This window comes from Varanus komodoensis, unplaced genomic scaffold (genome assembly GCF_004798865.1).
Source record: "Varanus komodoensis strain SLA01 unplaced genomic scaffold, ASM479886v1 scaffold3, whole genome shotgun sequence".
NCBI lineage: Eukaryota > Metazoa > Chordata > Lepidosauria > Squamata > Varanidae > Varanus > Varanus komodoensis.
The window spans coordinates 31,656,707-31,672,902 of NW_025335761.1; positions in this window are offsets into that span (position 1 = coordinate 31,656,707).

Genomic DNA, 16,196 nt, shown 5'->3' on the forward strand with positions numbered 1-16,196 from the left:
TGCCCTAAGTGTGCTTACTTGAAAGTTTATCCTTTTCAAAATCAATAGGGTTTAGTTCAGAGAAAATGGCTTGGATCCAGAGGGGTCTTGTGTGACTTGAAACCTTTCAATTTCCCATTGTAATGCAGGTCCTCCAACATGCATCATTACAGAAAATCCCTCATCTGCCTGGAATAGCTTTGGGAGAAGGTACAGGGAATAAAATGGGCAGGGAGGAATTCCTTGCAAAAATATCTATCTTTGGATCCAATCCAATGTATTAGGATGAGAGAATTAAAATATTTACTATTTTTCCTCTTTCAGAATCTAATATATGGGAGAGAACTTTTTTCCCCTCCAGACTGAATGCAGCCTTTCTCTGCCCTCTTACCCACAGGAACCGATTTGGGCCTGGTATCAGCAGGTGACCTCTTCAGGTGGTTATCAAGGTGCAACAGAACCCAGCATTGATGCTCCCCATCACTGAACTGCCTGCTCTAGTTACATTTTAAATTGTTTTCCCAGTGCCCCACCTGGGTCTGCAGAAACCAGTTATAATTTCCACAATGTTCCAGATCAGGGGTCTCAAACTCGAGGGCATGGGGGAGGGGCCCTGCGGCCTTCAAAGCGCCGGCGGCGCCCGGGCCGGCCACGGGATGAGCGGCCCACCACCACCAAGGTGGTGGGATACTTGATGCGGCCCAGCCTCACCCAGACTCTACTTCCAGCGGCCCCCAGGTAAGTTGAGTTTGAGACCCCTGTTCCAGATTGATGTTATGCCCAGGGCAGACTCTTCCGCAGAACCAGGGATGATAAAAATCAATAATGTTTTAAAAATGGATTTTTAATTTAAATTGGATTTTAAATAAAATAAATTGAGGAAAATCTGTCTAAAGATAGCTTTCTTTTTAAGTTACATTGTAATCCAAAGGTTATTCATCATGAAATAAGGATTAGTTTTTAATTATTTAGCATAAGGTTGTAAAATCATGCAATGTTTCAATTTGTTGGTAACTGAATTCTATTAATCCATTCATAATGTCATGCTCTTCCAGAGGTTTCTGTAATATTATTTTTTTCTCTACAAGATATTATTACATATGCTTCATTTTGCAGTTTTCAGAATTGTAGATTTGTGCCTGCACAAATCAAATGCCTCTTTTTCAAAGCAAAAATATTATAAACAAAGTTGAGAAAAAGGCCTTAATCCCATTGTTCCATTGCAAATAAATGTACATAGAATCAACCCCTTACCTCTTAGGTGCTAAGTTTCAACAAATTCCATGAATAGAAGAAAATTGTCAGGAGCTGAACAGAGCTGCACAAAAGAAGCTAAGTGTGAGGGAGGGATGGGTAAGCAGTAAAAATGAAAGTGAACCTTTTAAGCAGAATGCATACTGCAGAAATCTGGATGCATACAGCCTGAGGTTTATCATATTATTCTTTCCCTAGAGGGAAGAAAACTATAATGGCAGGAGGCTATAAAAGAGACCCAGTTTGAGAATATTTTAAAAGATCCTCTACTTATGGATAAGGCATGCATCCATGCCTTACCATGATTTAAATCTAGTCCTATTGACTAGTGATTTAAATTGTGATTTAAATTGATTTGATTTAAATCAAATCCACCTTGCACAGAACTATTGTTAGTCCCAGTACCAGGTTACAAAACTATTTTAGTAGTAAGAACATACTGTCATTCCCCAGACCAGAATTTTTAAGCTTATTCTGAGATGGAAATAAAATCAGGGTGGCTTCCAATAAAGCAGTGCTGTAACAAGGGCTGGCTTCAATTTCCTCCACACTGACTGAATGTTCCAGTCCAGATTTAGGAAAAGTTTTTTTTTTTTCAGTGCCCTATTGTATCGTAAAAGAATGGGCCATGGAACCAACCAGAAGAGAGTCAGTCCTGGGTTAATGTATTATCTGAAACTGTAAAGGTTTGGTCAGGGAGGCTTAAGGCTGAGTTAGAAACCACCTTGACAAGTGATGACTTGTTCTGGGGGTTGTTCTATCCACAATGGGTTGGCATGTCACTGGGCTACATGACCTGTCACAGGTTAATCCTATCTGTGAGCAAACTGCTTGGGAAGACTAATTTTAAAAACCTTGCACTTTGCAAGTACCAGCTGTACCCAAAGTGCTGAAGTGGCAGTTGGGGAAAGCTTGGGTAGGCTTTTCCTCTCCTTTCTCTTCCCCCTTTTGAGAGCCAGTATTGTATAATGGTTAGGAGTGTTGGACTTGGGCTTCAGAGATCTGAAATCTAATCCCTTCTTAGCCATAAAATTCACTGGGTGACGTTGGGCCTGTTATGGACTCTCAGTCTAACTTAGCTCATGTGGTGGTTGTTATGAGGATAAAATGGAGAGAAGAACTACCTTGTAAACTGCCCTGGGTTCCTTACAAGAAGAAGGTGTGGTATAACTGAATGTAATAATAATATATTTTTCAAGAGGTCATTGGAAGCTGGCTGTACAGTGGCTTTTCTGGTCCTTGTGCAGGCAGCTACAAGCAGAGTGTCCCAACAGCATCTTGGATGGGCTGCTTTTTGAATAGAGGACATTGTAAAAGACAATGTAGAGGATGTTGAATTCGTCCTTATTTTCTATCTGCTTATTTCCATACAGCTAGAACTAGCTCTAGGTGTGCTTGTGTGAAAGGGAAAGAGAGTGATATTCTAATATATCAACTGTACAATCCAATTAATTTTCATGTAGAAGTAAATTGCAATCAATAAATGAGATTATTAAATGAAATAATAACAATAAAGCAACAATGATAAATACAGTTAATAATATAGACTAAAACAAAAACAGTCAGTGTAAAAATAAATAAAACTAATAGCAAAGCATGAATGTCTTCACTGCTTCACTTGAAGGCCAAGATTGGCAGACAACCTAGCTTCCTAAAGAAATTCCATATCTTCTTTGCTGCTGCCCTGAAAGTGCAGGCCCAAAGTTAGCCAAGCCTCTGAAGGCAAAGGGACATGATACAAGACTTGACAATGGGGCCAAATCACATGGGAAATGATAGTTCTTCAAAAATTCTGGTCCCAAATCATTTAGAAGTTTATAGGTAGTAACCAGCGCCTGAATTTGTGCCCAGAAATGAATTGTTATGTGGATTTCAAAGGTTTATATCAGAGTAATTTCCACAAAGCTGAACCCAAAGGTTTTGGCTGCTTTATTCACACAGTGAGTTTCCAAACATTTTTCACCCCCACATTGAGCACATTGCAGTAATCTGACTTGAAGGTGACAAAGCATGTGTGATAGTAATCAAATCTGCTTACTCCAGGGAAGGTATAGTTCCCTGCAGTGCAAGCTAGCAAGTTCTACTTTGTACTGCAAGTAGGGAAATGCATGGTCAAATGCTTTCCCATGAAGACAACTCCTTGCGCATAGAAATATTTATTTTCATTTTCTCAACACAGCTGCCAGTGCCTGTGACATGAAAATGAAAGATGCTGATACTCAGCCTGATGTTCTTACATACAAAATAGGAAAAATATCACACAGCTGCCAGAATCATGGAATGTGTTAGGAAAGCAAAAAGTGAGAATAGCCGAATGTTGAACTTGGAACAGAGAGAAGGGCACCTCCAGTACAAAGAGAATAGGGATTGGGTGTTCTGACAGTTTTACAAAGAATACTGTTTGGCGCATACTACTGGTATAGGCTTTTATAGTGACCAAGAATATACCAGTGTATACCAGTATGCTCCAAACAGTATTCTAGTTCTGTGGCCTGGATCGCCAAACCATAAACCAGTTATGTGACCTGAATCAAAAAGCACGAAACCACAGTTTGGGTTGTTGAATACTAGGTTTCCATGATGGATGAATATGGCTGTACTAAGAAATCAGGGATTGTTAATTATGAACAAACCAAAAACAGAACCTTTAGATTGTGATCTCTGGGTTGATATTATTTATGAATCCAGAACCATGGAATGTTCTTGGGTTGTTTGAGCAGACTACAGAGCTGTAGTCTAAAAACTCACCTGGTCTACATTCTAGTACCAGTACTAGAGTATTGCAGAGACATTTTTATACAGGAAGAGAGCATACAAAGAAATATTTAAGAAACAAACTAGAGATTGAAAGGGGCAAACCATTGTTGTTTTAACTGCCAGTCAACACTTGGGTAGAGAACCAAATAAAGAATTACATAAACCCTGAGTTAGCATTATGTGCAAACACAGGGACAGTTTTCACATCAGCAAGTCCTATGTTAACTAGCACATGATTAATTAATTTATAAACTTAAGCTCTCTGGGTGGTTTATCACAAATAATCATTTGTCAGGATATGGACTGCATGTGACCTGCTTCTGTTTATTGCAGACAACCTCTGAACAGCCTAATCGGAGGTTGCCAGCATGATGTGAAACACAGATTGATGGATTGTTCAGAGGCTAAAACCTCCCCAACAATTGCCACAACCACAACCCATGCTGGGTTGTTTGGCTCCTAATATATGGTTTGGATCTACTGTTCCAATAAGGGAGTCTAAGAGGGTTGTGGAACCAGATTCTGACTCAGACAAGGACTTAGAATCTGCTGCTAAAATGCCAAGGCTTGTGGACTCAGAGGTAAGTCAGGTGTTCACTAAGAATCAGATAGTTAAAATGTTGTAGGAAAATTAAATTAGCATGCTAATGTGGAATAGCTCCTAGGATTACTAGGGTATAGTGTAAAGCTAAAGAGGCCTGACCAGTTAAAAAACTGCCCACAGTGCTCTTTAAGGAGGAAGTTCTGCCTTGAAGGTATGTTTTGTCCTTCCATTTTAGAAGGGAGGTGAAATATTCAGTGTGGAATCGGCTTATCATTAAGCCATCTTTCCCTAATGGCCAGTATTCTAATATTGTTTGTTTCTTTTGTTACTGACTTCTGCAATGCTCCTATTCTGTACTTTAAAACCAGCTTACCTGGTCAGCTTTAACATAATAAAGTCTTTTAGTTAGACAGTGTTTGTCTTAGTTTACTTGGAAGAATGGAAGGAATGGTTACAACAAAAGTTCTGAACCACCCAGAAAACTTTGTTGGTAGAAATGTAATACATGCATAAATACATTTTCTTAATAAAATGTCATTCATCCACTCTATCAGAATGAAGTACTTAAAAGTTATTTTAACTATGGTGCGGTCAGCTAAAGAACAAAATCAAAACTCTAGAACTTTTTTTCATTCTTTATAACTCTTCTGAAATTTTGCAGGTTTCTTATCTATAGTGGGGTACCACTATATCCTAGACCTTTTTCACAGGCATTGTTTTTAAATTTCAGGTATTCAGAGTTCAGGGATCAAGGAGTAATATCACAGTTTTGCATATTAAACAAGCTTTTAATACACAATTTGTGACTTTTGGTGTGGGGGAAATCTGTGAAATAATACTTAAGATCATGACCACAAATTTAATATCTATGACACCTCTTTTTAAAATGAAGTCATGAATCTGTTTTATTTCCTTCCTTTCAGTCCTCTGCTTCAGTGGATTGAAGATAATACTGTCTGGTAAAGCTGGGAAGACCTGAAGAACTTTAGGCAACAGTTAACTGAAGAGGAGAGAAGAAAGGTAAGAGCAGTGGTGCAACAGCAAATTAGCATAATACAATAATTCCTTTTATTTAAATATTGTTTGGGATATGTTCTTGTACACATTTACTCAAACATTATTTAAACTGCCACAATAGTACATGTTATAGGTTCCAACCAGAGTTGTTCAGTTCATTCTCAGATAGATGGCTCACAGACAAGTAATGATACTTTATATCAAAAAATGCTAAGTGTTATTCTATAATTTAAAAATCCTACTGAGTTACTCTTAACCACCAAAATCTAAGTAAATAGATGATTGGGACAGTATAGGATTTCTGTTGATGTACCACTGATCTCACAGCTCAGCAGTCTACCTTACAGAAGTAGCTGGGGCAATCTTGGTGGTGGCATTGGATCGCTTCAGACATTTATGCTAAGAATACTCAATCAGGTGTGGCTGAGGATTTTGAGCTAGAGCTCTTTCAAAATTATGCTTGATACACCAGCTATGATCCTTCCTGAATCTTACTTAGACTATTACAATGAATTTTATGTGAGACTGTCCTTGAAGACCATAAGAAGCTTTACCTGATGCCAAATGCAGCCACTATGTTGCTAACTGGAACATGCAACCATATTACTCTTGTCTTGAAAGACCTCATTGGTTGCCAATTGCATTTACCCCTTCAGCAGAGAGATCCTCTAATGATCCTCCCATAATTCACCAACCTGTTTTCCAGATGTTTGGCTTACAGCTTCCATCAGTGCCAGATAGTAGGGAGAATGGTCAAGAATTCTGGGATGATTAAAAATATCTGGAGTGCACCAGAGGAAATCTAGCATAGAGCGAGGAAGGTGAGGCCTACAGAAGGGTAGATGGAATGATACCTTCTCTGTATTATGGTGAGGACGGATAAGAATACTGCACATTAAAGTACTGGCCACAAAGTTTTGCTTCCTAAGTATATTAGCTTTCATTTTTAAAAGCTTTCCAATAATTGTGAAGACATGTTTGGAAGTATATGAACGATGCCTGGTGAAACTAAAGAAATCAAGGGACTCATTAAATAATCTTTTCAGTGGCTGAGGGCAAAACTTTAGTACCTAGTATAACAACTTAGTTCTTCTGAGAAGTCCCATGATCTGCTTCTGCTAAACAGTGATCATTACATAATTGTTCAAAATAAAATAATTCATAATTATATAAATTGCAGAGTAAGGATTTTCTTTATGCAGATTTTAATGTATCTGTTAGCAGAGAGGCCCAAGTATATGAACTGCCGTGATGCCAGATACAGACTTTCGTTACACTTCCAAATTGTTTGTGTAGTCCTTAGTTGCATAAACAGATGCTGGCATAGCACGTGTTATTATTAAAAGGCTTAATCAGAAGATATTGCACAGCGAGCTGTAGCTCTGCATATTTAATATGGTTTGGCAAAATTACTTTGTTGTCTTTTCTTGAATAGAATCTTTTGTGACTTCTCTTATCTTGCTAATATCTACAGAAAGGGAACGTGTGTTTACCATGCCCTGCAATAAAATAACATTCAACAATACTGGAAACAGGAGTGTTTGTCCATGAAAGAAATATTCAAACTTACCCATCACACTTTTCCTTTAAAATAGTGATGTGCTGGGCCATTTTCAATGTAATAAATTCTGGAAACAGGCAAACACTTATAGTTTTCTTAAAACATGGAAGAAAAGCTCAATCTGTGGGTATCCTTCTAAATAAAGGGGCCCTTTACCAGAAATAATCATGTCTGAATCTTGCTCTATAAAGGACAGTATTGTGGCAAGCTATATCAAGCCAAGCCAGCCTACAACCTATTACACTGACCACTTGGTAGCTTCTGAACAGGCCCCAGCAAATGGAATGCTTGCCACAACCATTGGTGGATCTCTTCTAAACCTGAAAGATTGCAGCCTGGATCAGCATGACCCAGATTGCCTCAAAGCTGTATGAAATTATATAGACAAGTAACAGAACTTTATGCAATCTATTTTCATTTGATTTCATCAGTGGGAATTCCAAATGAAAAAAAATGTAGACCTATATTCTAAGGATCATTTGTTAATAGGGAAAGTTCACTATGTATATTCAGAAAATGAAAAAAAATGCTTAATGTGTATTTTATCAAGCTGCTATAATTCTTGTGCAAATTACAGATTTTAAACTGCAAGGCTCATTGTTGTCAACAGATGGTGCTAAGGATATAATTTTAACTGGGCTACCAATTCAGACATCTAATTATTAAGTGAATTTCTCTTCTATGTGAAATTATAAACCATAAAATCTTCCAACTGTACCATTCCAACTATTAGAAACAAGAACAGCATGCAATACAAGATACTTGACTTTTAGGAGAGAAGCACTGATGTAGTTCTAACTGCATTCAGGCTATTACTGTGTTTTGCATAGTTCAGTTTATGTGATGGGTATATACTTATGTCACAAATACCATAGTTGTTACTATTTGCTGTGTCTCCCACATGCCTTTTTACAAACTTCAGATGGGCTTTAATATGGGTTTGTTTCAGCAATGGCTTTCTGTTTGCCGCTCAACCCACCTGTGCTGAGCATCCAGGTGATAATTGTCCCATCGATAATTTCTTCCATCTCAGCTGTGGATCTTTTCAACTTCTCCAGACTTACCACTGGACTCTTAATTGCTCTGTGACCTGTGCCCGCCTTACCACATCACTGAGTTTTGGTGGATGGTCTTCTCGACTCAGAATTGCAGTTGAGCCATATTCTTTCCATTTTGTAACAATGAATTTAAAAGTGCTCCAGAGGATGCATCTTTGCGATTTTCTTTAAAATGACCCTACCCTGATTGGTGCTTCTGCACAACTTTATCCCAGACTTGTTTTGTTAGCTCTGTGTTCTTCATGATGCTGTTTGTTTAGATACGCTCTGGGGCCTTCCACAAATCAGTGAATTTAAGCTGAGTTCATGGGGCATGAGAATTCCACACAAGTGGACTTTGTTCAGTTACTGATACTGTCTTCTGAAGGCTTTGTTAGAATACCTGGAGTGAATACTTACATAACCAACAAGTAGCAGCTTGTCTTTTGCTTTTACTTAAAATATTTTGAATGGTAAGGATGGTCTTTGGAGAGAAACAATGGTTTGGTGTATGGTTGCCACACTTCACTATGGCTTGTTTCCACATCTGAATGCAGTTTCCATGTTTCCACCAAAAGTTTCACAGCAAGAGTACTTGTGGCTGCAGCAGACGCTCCAGCCTGCATCCTCTATTTAGTTAGGTCAAGGAACCACTGAGGTGGCTGTAGCTATGCTGTGATTGATCACTTCAGCCTTTCTTTCTTCTCTTCCGGTGTGTTGTTTTCCTGATGCCTTTCTGGAGCTTTGGAATCTTGATGACAATGGGGCATCATGCCATGCCCCTCCAGGAGCAGTGACCTTGGAGACAGCCACGTTTGGTACTGCTGCCTAGTCACTGTAGTTTACGCAAGGGGTACTTTGAAATTGTTGTGCCCTTGCTGAACTCATAGAAACCCCTCTTTTGAAAACTGCTCTACTGAAGAGGAGCACATAGGCTGCATGCAAGCATTGGCAGCAGGGCACTTGCTCTGAAAAGCCCATGTCTCCCACTCTGTTTCCCACCCTGTGCTCCATTCCTATCTTGTCCCTGACAGTCCTTGGAATTGTCAAGAAGCCCTGCTGTCCCCCTGCCTCCCACCCCAGCTGTGGGACAAATGCTTTCCCAGACAGATGTCCACATGTGCTCGCTCAGGAAACTCTTCCAAGCAGAACATGCCTCCTTTGTCCCTGGCATGGGTGCCCAAACTGATGCCCTCCATGTGTCGGTCTGCAGTGGGGAAGCATCCCTTTCCAGAGTGTGTGAGTCCTGCACACAGAGGGGTGTAGATACATCTGCAGCAAGGGAGGGGTGAAGAGGAGATGGGCATGTGAGTAGATACCCTTACATGTTGGCACAGAGCATGGCAGCATGGGGAAGTACTATATTAGTGCTACTCTACAACTATTCTAGTGAGTAAATAGTTGCTTCTTCTGAGCAACAACAGCAAAAACCATCTGGGAGCAACTGCCCAGAGGAGTATGTGGACCAGTGAGGGAGAGGCAGGAAATGCAAGCAGACAGTGTACCCTAGGATTGATTTTCAGCTGCTGGGACTGAGGGGATAACAGCCACCACTAGAAGGAAAGATGGAGAAGTGTGAAAAACAAGCAAGCATGAAAACCATATGCCTGTCTGAATCCAGGACACAAGGTAAGAAACCACACTGTGTGATAACCACACTACATGGCTTAGGGTTATGTGTGAATACAGCCGGTAAAAACAAACATGTGGTGACTAACTAATGTTGGTAACACTTCAAGAACTGGAGGCAAAATCAGGTGTTAGATAGTGCCTGTGACAACATACACATACACAAAACACCCTTCTACGTATCACAATAGAGGGTAGAAAGTAGAAATAGATAATAATGGTAGATTTCTGACTCCTAATTGTTTTACAATTACAAGAACAAAATGACCTCCTACCACCTTAAATCATACCTCTAAAAAGAAAAAGAAAAAAAGCTTTAGGTACCTGGAAGTGGATTTGTATGTGGAAGAACTGTGAACTCTGTTAAATTCGGGTACTCAGAACAAGTTCTTGAGCTCAGAATTCTTTCATTCTACAAGTAGCTTTCACAAGCCTGAAGTGTGCCCACCCATTTAGAGCCTGGGCTGAATAATGAGGCAGCTGTGCAGGTGACACCAAATTTTCAGAGCAGTGAAATTCCAAGCAGAGTGCCAAGAGCATCAGAAAGATGTCCCCAAACAACAGGCAACAAAATGATAAATGAAATGCAATGTAATCATGTGCAAAGTGATATACATTAAGGCCGAAGACCCTAATTTCTTATATCCATTGTTAGTATCTGAAGTAGCTAACTACCAGGAGGGCAATCCTGTGCCAGGGTGGAGAGCTTTCTGAGCACATCAGTGTATTCTAGAATTTAAAAAAGTAAAAGTTACCCTATGACATTAAAGTCCAGTCATGTCTGATTCTTGGGGGCGCTGCTCATCTCTGTTTTCTAGCTGAGGGAGCCAGTGTTTGTCCGCAGACAGTTTCCATGGTCATGTGGCCGGCATGACTAAACACCGAGGTGTATGGAACACTGGTACCTTCCCACCAAAGTGGTACCTATTTATCTACTTGCATTTATATGCTTTTGAACTGCAAGGTTGGCAGGAGCTGGGACAAAGCATGAGAGCTCACCCCATCGGCGGATTCGAACTGTCGACCTTTTGATCAACCAGCCCAGCAGCTCAGCAGTTTAAACCACTGCGCCACCCACAGTCCCATTCTAGAATTACTATGAGATAGTCTTGTAATAATGCCACAGCACTCTGAAATGATGTTCCCAGACAACTTTCATAACCACAGGATTGCTTCTCTTGGTAGTTAGCTAGTTGTACTCAATGTCATGCTGGTGGAAGGGAGTTTGTGGAAACTTCTTTACCAAGCTCTTTTTCCTGGCAACCCTGAACCCTCTAAAGAAAACCTCTCCTAAAGATCATGGGACCCTCCTAATTGGGATGGGGGCCTGAGAAGAAAGGAAGGATCCCTTAAAAAATTGGGTGGAGGAACATTCAACGAACAGGATAATTCAGCCCACATTTTTTCCTTCTCTCCTGAAACTCCCTCCACCTATAAGCCAGAAGAGGACCATAAGCTTGTGTACTTGGCTAGCTTGGACTGAAAATTTAGCACCCTTGCTTCTGGTGGGAACATGTACTTCAACATCTTGCTGGAGGTCCCATTTGTCAGTTCTAAGAACAGATGTGTTCTCATAGGAAAATAGAATGCTAGTAATCTTTAAGTTTGCAAAGAACTGGATTAACAGGAATAATAATGCAAGTTATCTCTTATATTTACATGTGATAATCAGAAGAACTTGCGTATAACATTCCTTTTATGATTTTGCTGTATTATTTCAGCCATATTCTAGGATAAGCAATTAGTAGAGCATTCCTATGCATGTTTACTTAGAACTCTGTTCTGCTGAATTCACTTAAACTTATTCTCAGGTAAATGGGCATAAGATTATTTAATTCATTCAGTTTGAGCCTAATGCTTTATCTTTGAAATCTATTGCTCAGTCTGTGGATTATATTTGGAAAGAAAGAAATGGAAGCTAATCCAACTAAAACAGATCTAACTGGGAGTTCTAAAGAGGTATTGACATTGTTTTGAGTGGGGTTGCGGTTGCCTTTAAGAATCAACTTTGCAGATTAGCGATGTTCTTGCCTCTGGTATGCCTGGAAAATCAGCTGGCAATGATGGCAAAAGAGGCTTTCTAACAGTTTTGCTTTGTTAAGCCAGTTGTATCCTTTCTTAGAAAAGTTGGACTTGACCAGTCAATAAATGTCATGGTCACATCTAGGTTAAGTTACTGTAATGTGCCATAAATACTATACCCATGAAGACAGTTTTGAAACTACAGTGGCTCTGATCCAAAGATGTCTCTTTACTAGAAGAAAGGTTCCTTTGCTTGTGGGAGGGCTGTTTCAAGCCTAGTGAAAGTTGTAGGTGAAAAGTAATCTCAGGTTCATAGAAGTTCCTGCCTCTGTACAAAACCTTTCTAAGATGCTTTTACAGCCCACTGGATTGTATAGGGAGAGGCTGTAGCTCAGTAGCAGGGCATAGTCAGGGCATGCAGAAGGTCCCAAGTTTGATCTCTAGTATCAAAAGATACAGCTAGAAAAGAATTCTGCCTGAAACCCAGGACACCCACGGCCATTCACTATGACAGTATTGAGCTAGATGGACCAATAGGCTGACTCAGTTATAAGACAGCTTCTTATAGTCCTGCATGCCACCAAGGTCTCCACAGTGCGGTACCCAAAGGGACCAATGTACTAACAGGCCCACTCTTGGTGCCTGCCAGGCTTCCTGCTCCGATTAATTTTCTTGTTAAGGTTGATTTTTTTTTCCTGGAAGGCTAATATGATACAAAGTGTAGTGCTGTCCTCCACTGCCATCTGTTTTTGGGTTCAAAAGTGCTTTTGTGTTTTGGCACTCTGGAACCAGCTCTGCCTTGTACTTAGATGCTTGGACAAGTTAGTTTTTAATCTCAGCAGTTTACTTTCTGGGAAATTAATGTTCCGAACTGGCCATGTCCTCTACTTTATATATGAGCAAGCCCCTACCATGGCAACCGTTTTGTGCCATGGTTTAGAATACTTTCTCAACATTTCAGATTTGTGCATCAATCCGAAAAGTTTGGGTCCCCTGTGCTATTTTATAGTATGTGCTGTAGCTTCTTTAATTACCATGTTTTTTGTAATTTACTGTATTATTATTTTAATTTCTGTACTGCCTGATAGCCAAAGCTATACAGTTCTGGCAACAGTGTTTATCAGTCTTTTATTGTTCTACTGGTTTTTTTACTCGATCTTGTAAATTGCCATGGGAATTTTGTATTGACATTATAAATACTGTAACTTGCCACCTAAGTATATTGTGCCCATTGCACTACAGAAAGGCTTCTCCTAATGCTTGCAAAACTGTTTGTGGAAAACATCAGATAGATACATTTTTTCTGTGCATGGTTCTTTGGTTTCAAGACAATCAGTTCAAAAGGCAGGTGCTAGGCTATTGACTGGGAAATCTGACACAAAGCATACTGGTCACCATTATGATCTTCATAGATTGTTTCTAAGCCCAATTTCAAAGGTTGGTTTTATCTATGAAAGTTCTAACACTGGGATGGGAAACATGTAGCACTCCAGATGTTGAATTCCAACTTCCATCACCCCCATCACAAGCAATGGTCAGAGACAACTAGCATTGTAGTCAAGCAACATCTGGAAAACCATCAGATCCCCTCCCTTTCTTTAAAAGATCTAGGATCAAGATAACTTAAGAATTATCTCATTAACTCTGATGGCTAAGAGAGTTGTCTTTAGCTTTGTTCCAGATCCTCCACTGATGGAGGTAGTACTGAATTTATGGAACCTTCTGTCTTTGTTTTACCATTGTTCCAACAAATTTGTTGGGGATGTTTTAGCTATTCAGAGATTATCAAGATTTTATCATTAGAAACATAGGAACAGAGAGAGTCAGAAGGGGTCTCCCGGGCCATCTAGTTTGACCTCTGGCTCCAGCCGGCTCCGCTTACAACATGCCTACCACATGCATGTCTAGCCTATCCTTGAGCACCCTCACTGCTGGGGCCTCAACCACCTCCCATGGAAGCCCATTCCATACCCTCAAGGTCCTGTCAGGAAGTACTGACAGTACTGATCATTCAGTAATCATATCATTCAGTACCATTATAAGTCTGTTAGTTTGTTTGCACTTGTAGTTATTGTTATTATTTACCAATATTATTATTATTACCAGTTTTTATTCTTGGGAACATTTATACTTTTTGGTTGTTAGCTGCTAAAAGAGCTTATAAATATGAACTTCTATAGCAACTGCTATCTGTATAAGTAACCATATACCTAAGGGAGCTATCCTCATTTTCAAGTGACCAAGTTGTTTAAGGAAAGATTCTGAATTTTATTTTAATAATATAATCAGCTTTTAATAATGTAGTAATTTTGTTATATACTGCAGATACTTTATTCTCACAGTAAAATAGTATCATGTGCCAGCCTGTTTGGTGTCAATTAGTTAAATACAAGTAGATTTGATCATGTCAGGCAAATATATAATGACACAATAGTACCAACTTCTTTTAAGATTTGAGGGTCCTATCCAATTGTGTCATTCCACTAATGCAAAGTTGTTACTGTGTGTATAGAAATCTTGCTTTCAGCCAAAGTAAATACAGGCAGTCCTCGAGTTATGAATGTCCAAATTACAAACAACCTGTACCTAAAAACAAATTGCCCTTAAGCCTATTAAGAAAACATTACTGTGGAAAATCTCATTATCATAGAGAGGGATACCTCCAAAGCATGCCTTCCTGCCCCACCCATTCAAAGAGGGAAATTTTTCTGGCATTTCCTTGCTGCAAAGAGAAGGCACTGGTGAGTTTGGGTGGCAAGGGGACTTAGAGATATTCAAGGTTTTTCCACCTTCACAGGGGTCCTGCACCAAAGGCCAAATATATGTGATCCATCTTACACATTCAATCTGAAAACGAATTTCCATTTTCTTAGGAATGCAAATTGTTTGTAGCCCAGGGACTGCCTGTACTTTGGTATCACTCACACAAGCACTTTTATAACTGTTAAGAGATCATGCTACCAGCACAGGGCCACTGCCTGTTGTACTTTCCCTGCTAGTATTACTTCAGATACCCTAATGGATTCATGCAGTGTAAGAAATTGCCCCTATGCCTCTGTTCACTGCCTTATTCACTTTTCATCTAAACTAGGCTGGTGCTTACAAAATTATATAAGAATATGAGGATAACTATCTGAAAAATAATACAAGAGACAGAAAATACTTCTATTCCCAGTAATGGCATCAACAACTGTTTAGATTAACTCTGGTACGTAATTATCTCACAAAATTACTTCAAGAATACAACAATAATAAGGTATTTATAAAGCAGATATTTATATGCTACATTTTTCCATATTGTATACATACATGCACAGAGAAAGGTTAAAATTGATGGGTTATACATAGAGCAAGCTAGAAGACTTCTCAATTGTGGATATAATCTTCCTTTAGGTGAACTCCTAAATATTTACTGCATTATCCCTTGTCCCAAACTAGACTGTTTTCACTAACAATTAATTCATACTTCACAACTTTGCATAATTCCAGCAGCTGGTACATTTGCCAGCAGAGTTAGATTTATTAGGACACAATCCTGTGGTTGTGATACTTTCTAGATGGCCACAGGAAAGCTTGGAGCACCATCGCAACCAGCCATCTGTCTTTTGCAAAGCAGAAGCATGGAGGCAACCCTTGCCTCCATGTTCCTTCTGCTCTCAACTGGATGCCTGTATAATCCTCTGAGTTCAGAGAGTTCCAAGCAGCCACATTGGATAGCACCCTCTGTTACTAAAAAGCTAAACTGTGAATAGTATAGAGCTATGGTTTTGTTTTAAATACTAACTATATATGGAGAACAGTATATACAAATGGAATTTCAGTTAGTGGAAAGTATGGCTTCACTGTCACACAGCAGTTGAGACGGGGAACATTGTATGGCCATGTGCCAATAAGGAGAAAGCATTTATTGCCTTCTCTGGAACATAGGAAGATATCAGGTTCATGTTTTTTCTGTATTCAACAAAGAGGAAATTAAGTACCTATCTGAACCAGTGTTATAATTGGGATGGTTATCAGTACTAGTATTTATAATCCAACAGAGCAAATAAAATGGACCCAGAAGCTATAACTTTGCTACAATAGTGTTCCTTTACAATCTTTTTCTTTCAACATTTCATGATAAAGATGCAACGTTAATACTTACCTTTTAAAATCAGTGACAATACAGAGACAAAAATTAATAGAGTAACCATACTTTAATTAAACTCTAAGAAAATGTTATATCAGTTCTCATTTTGAACTCTGCTCCCTTAGCACATTCAACACATATATTTTGTTCATGCCTTTTCTTGGTGGCATTTCTGCACCTTTCCTTCTACCCTGAATTCATTAAATAAAGCTGGATACGGTATTTGTTCCTCCATATATCATGTATAAATGTCTGTTTACTTAAAAG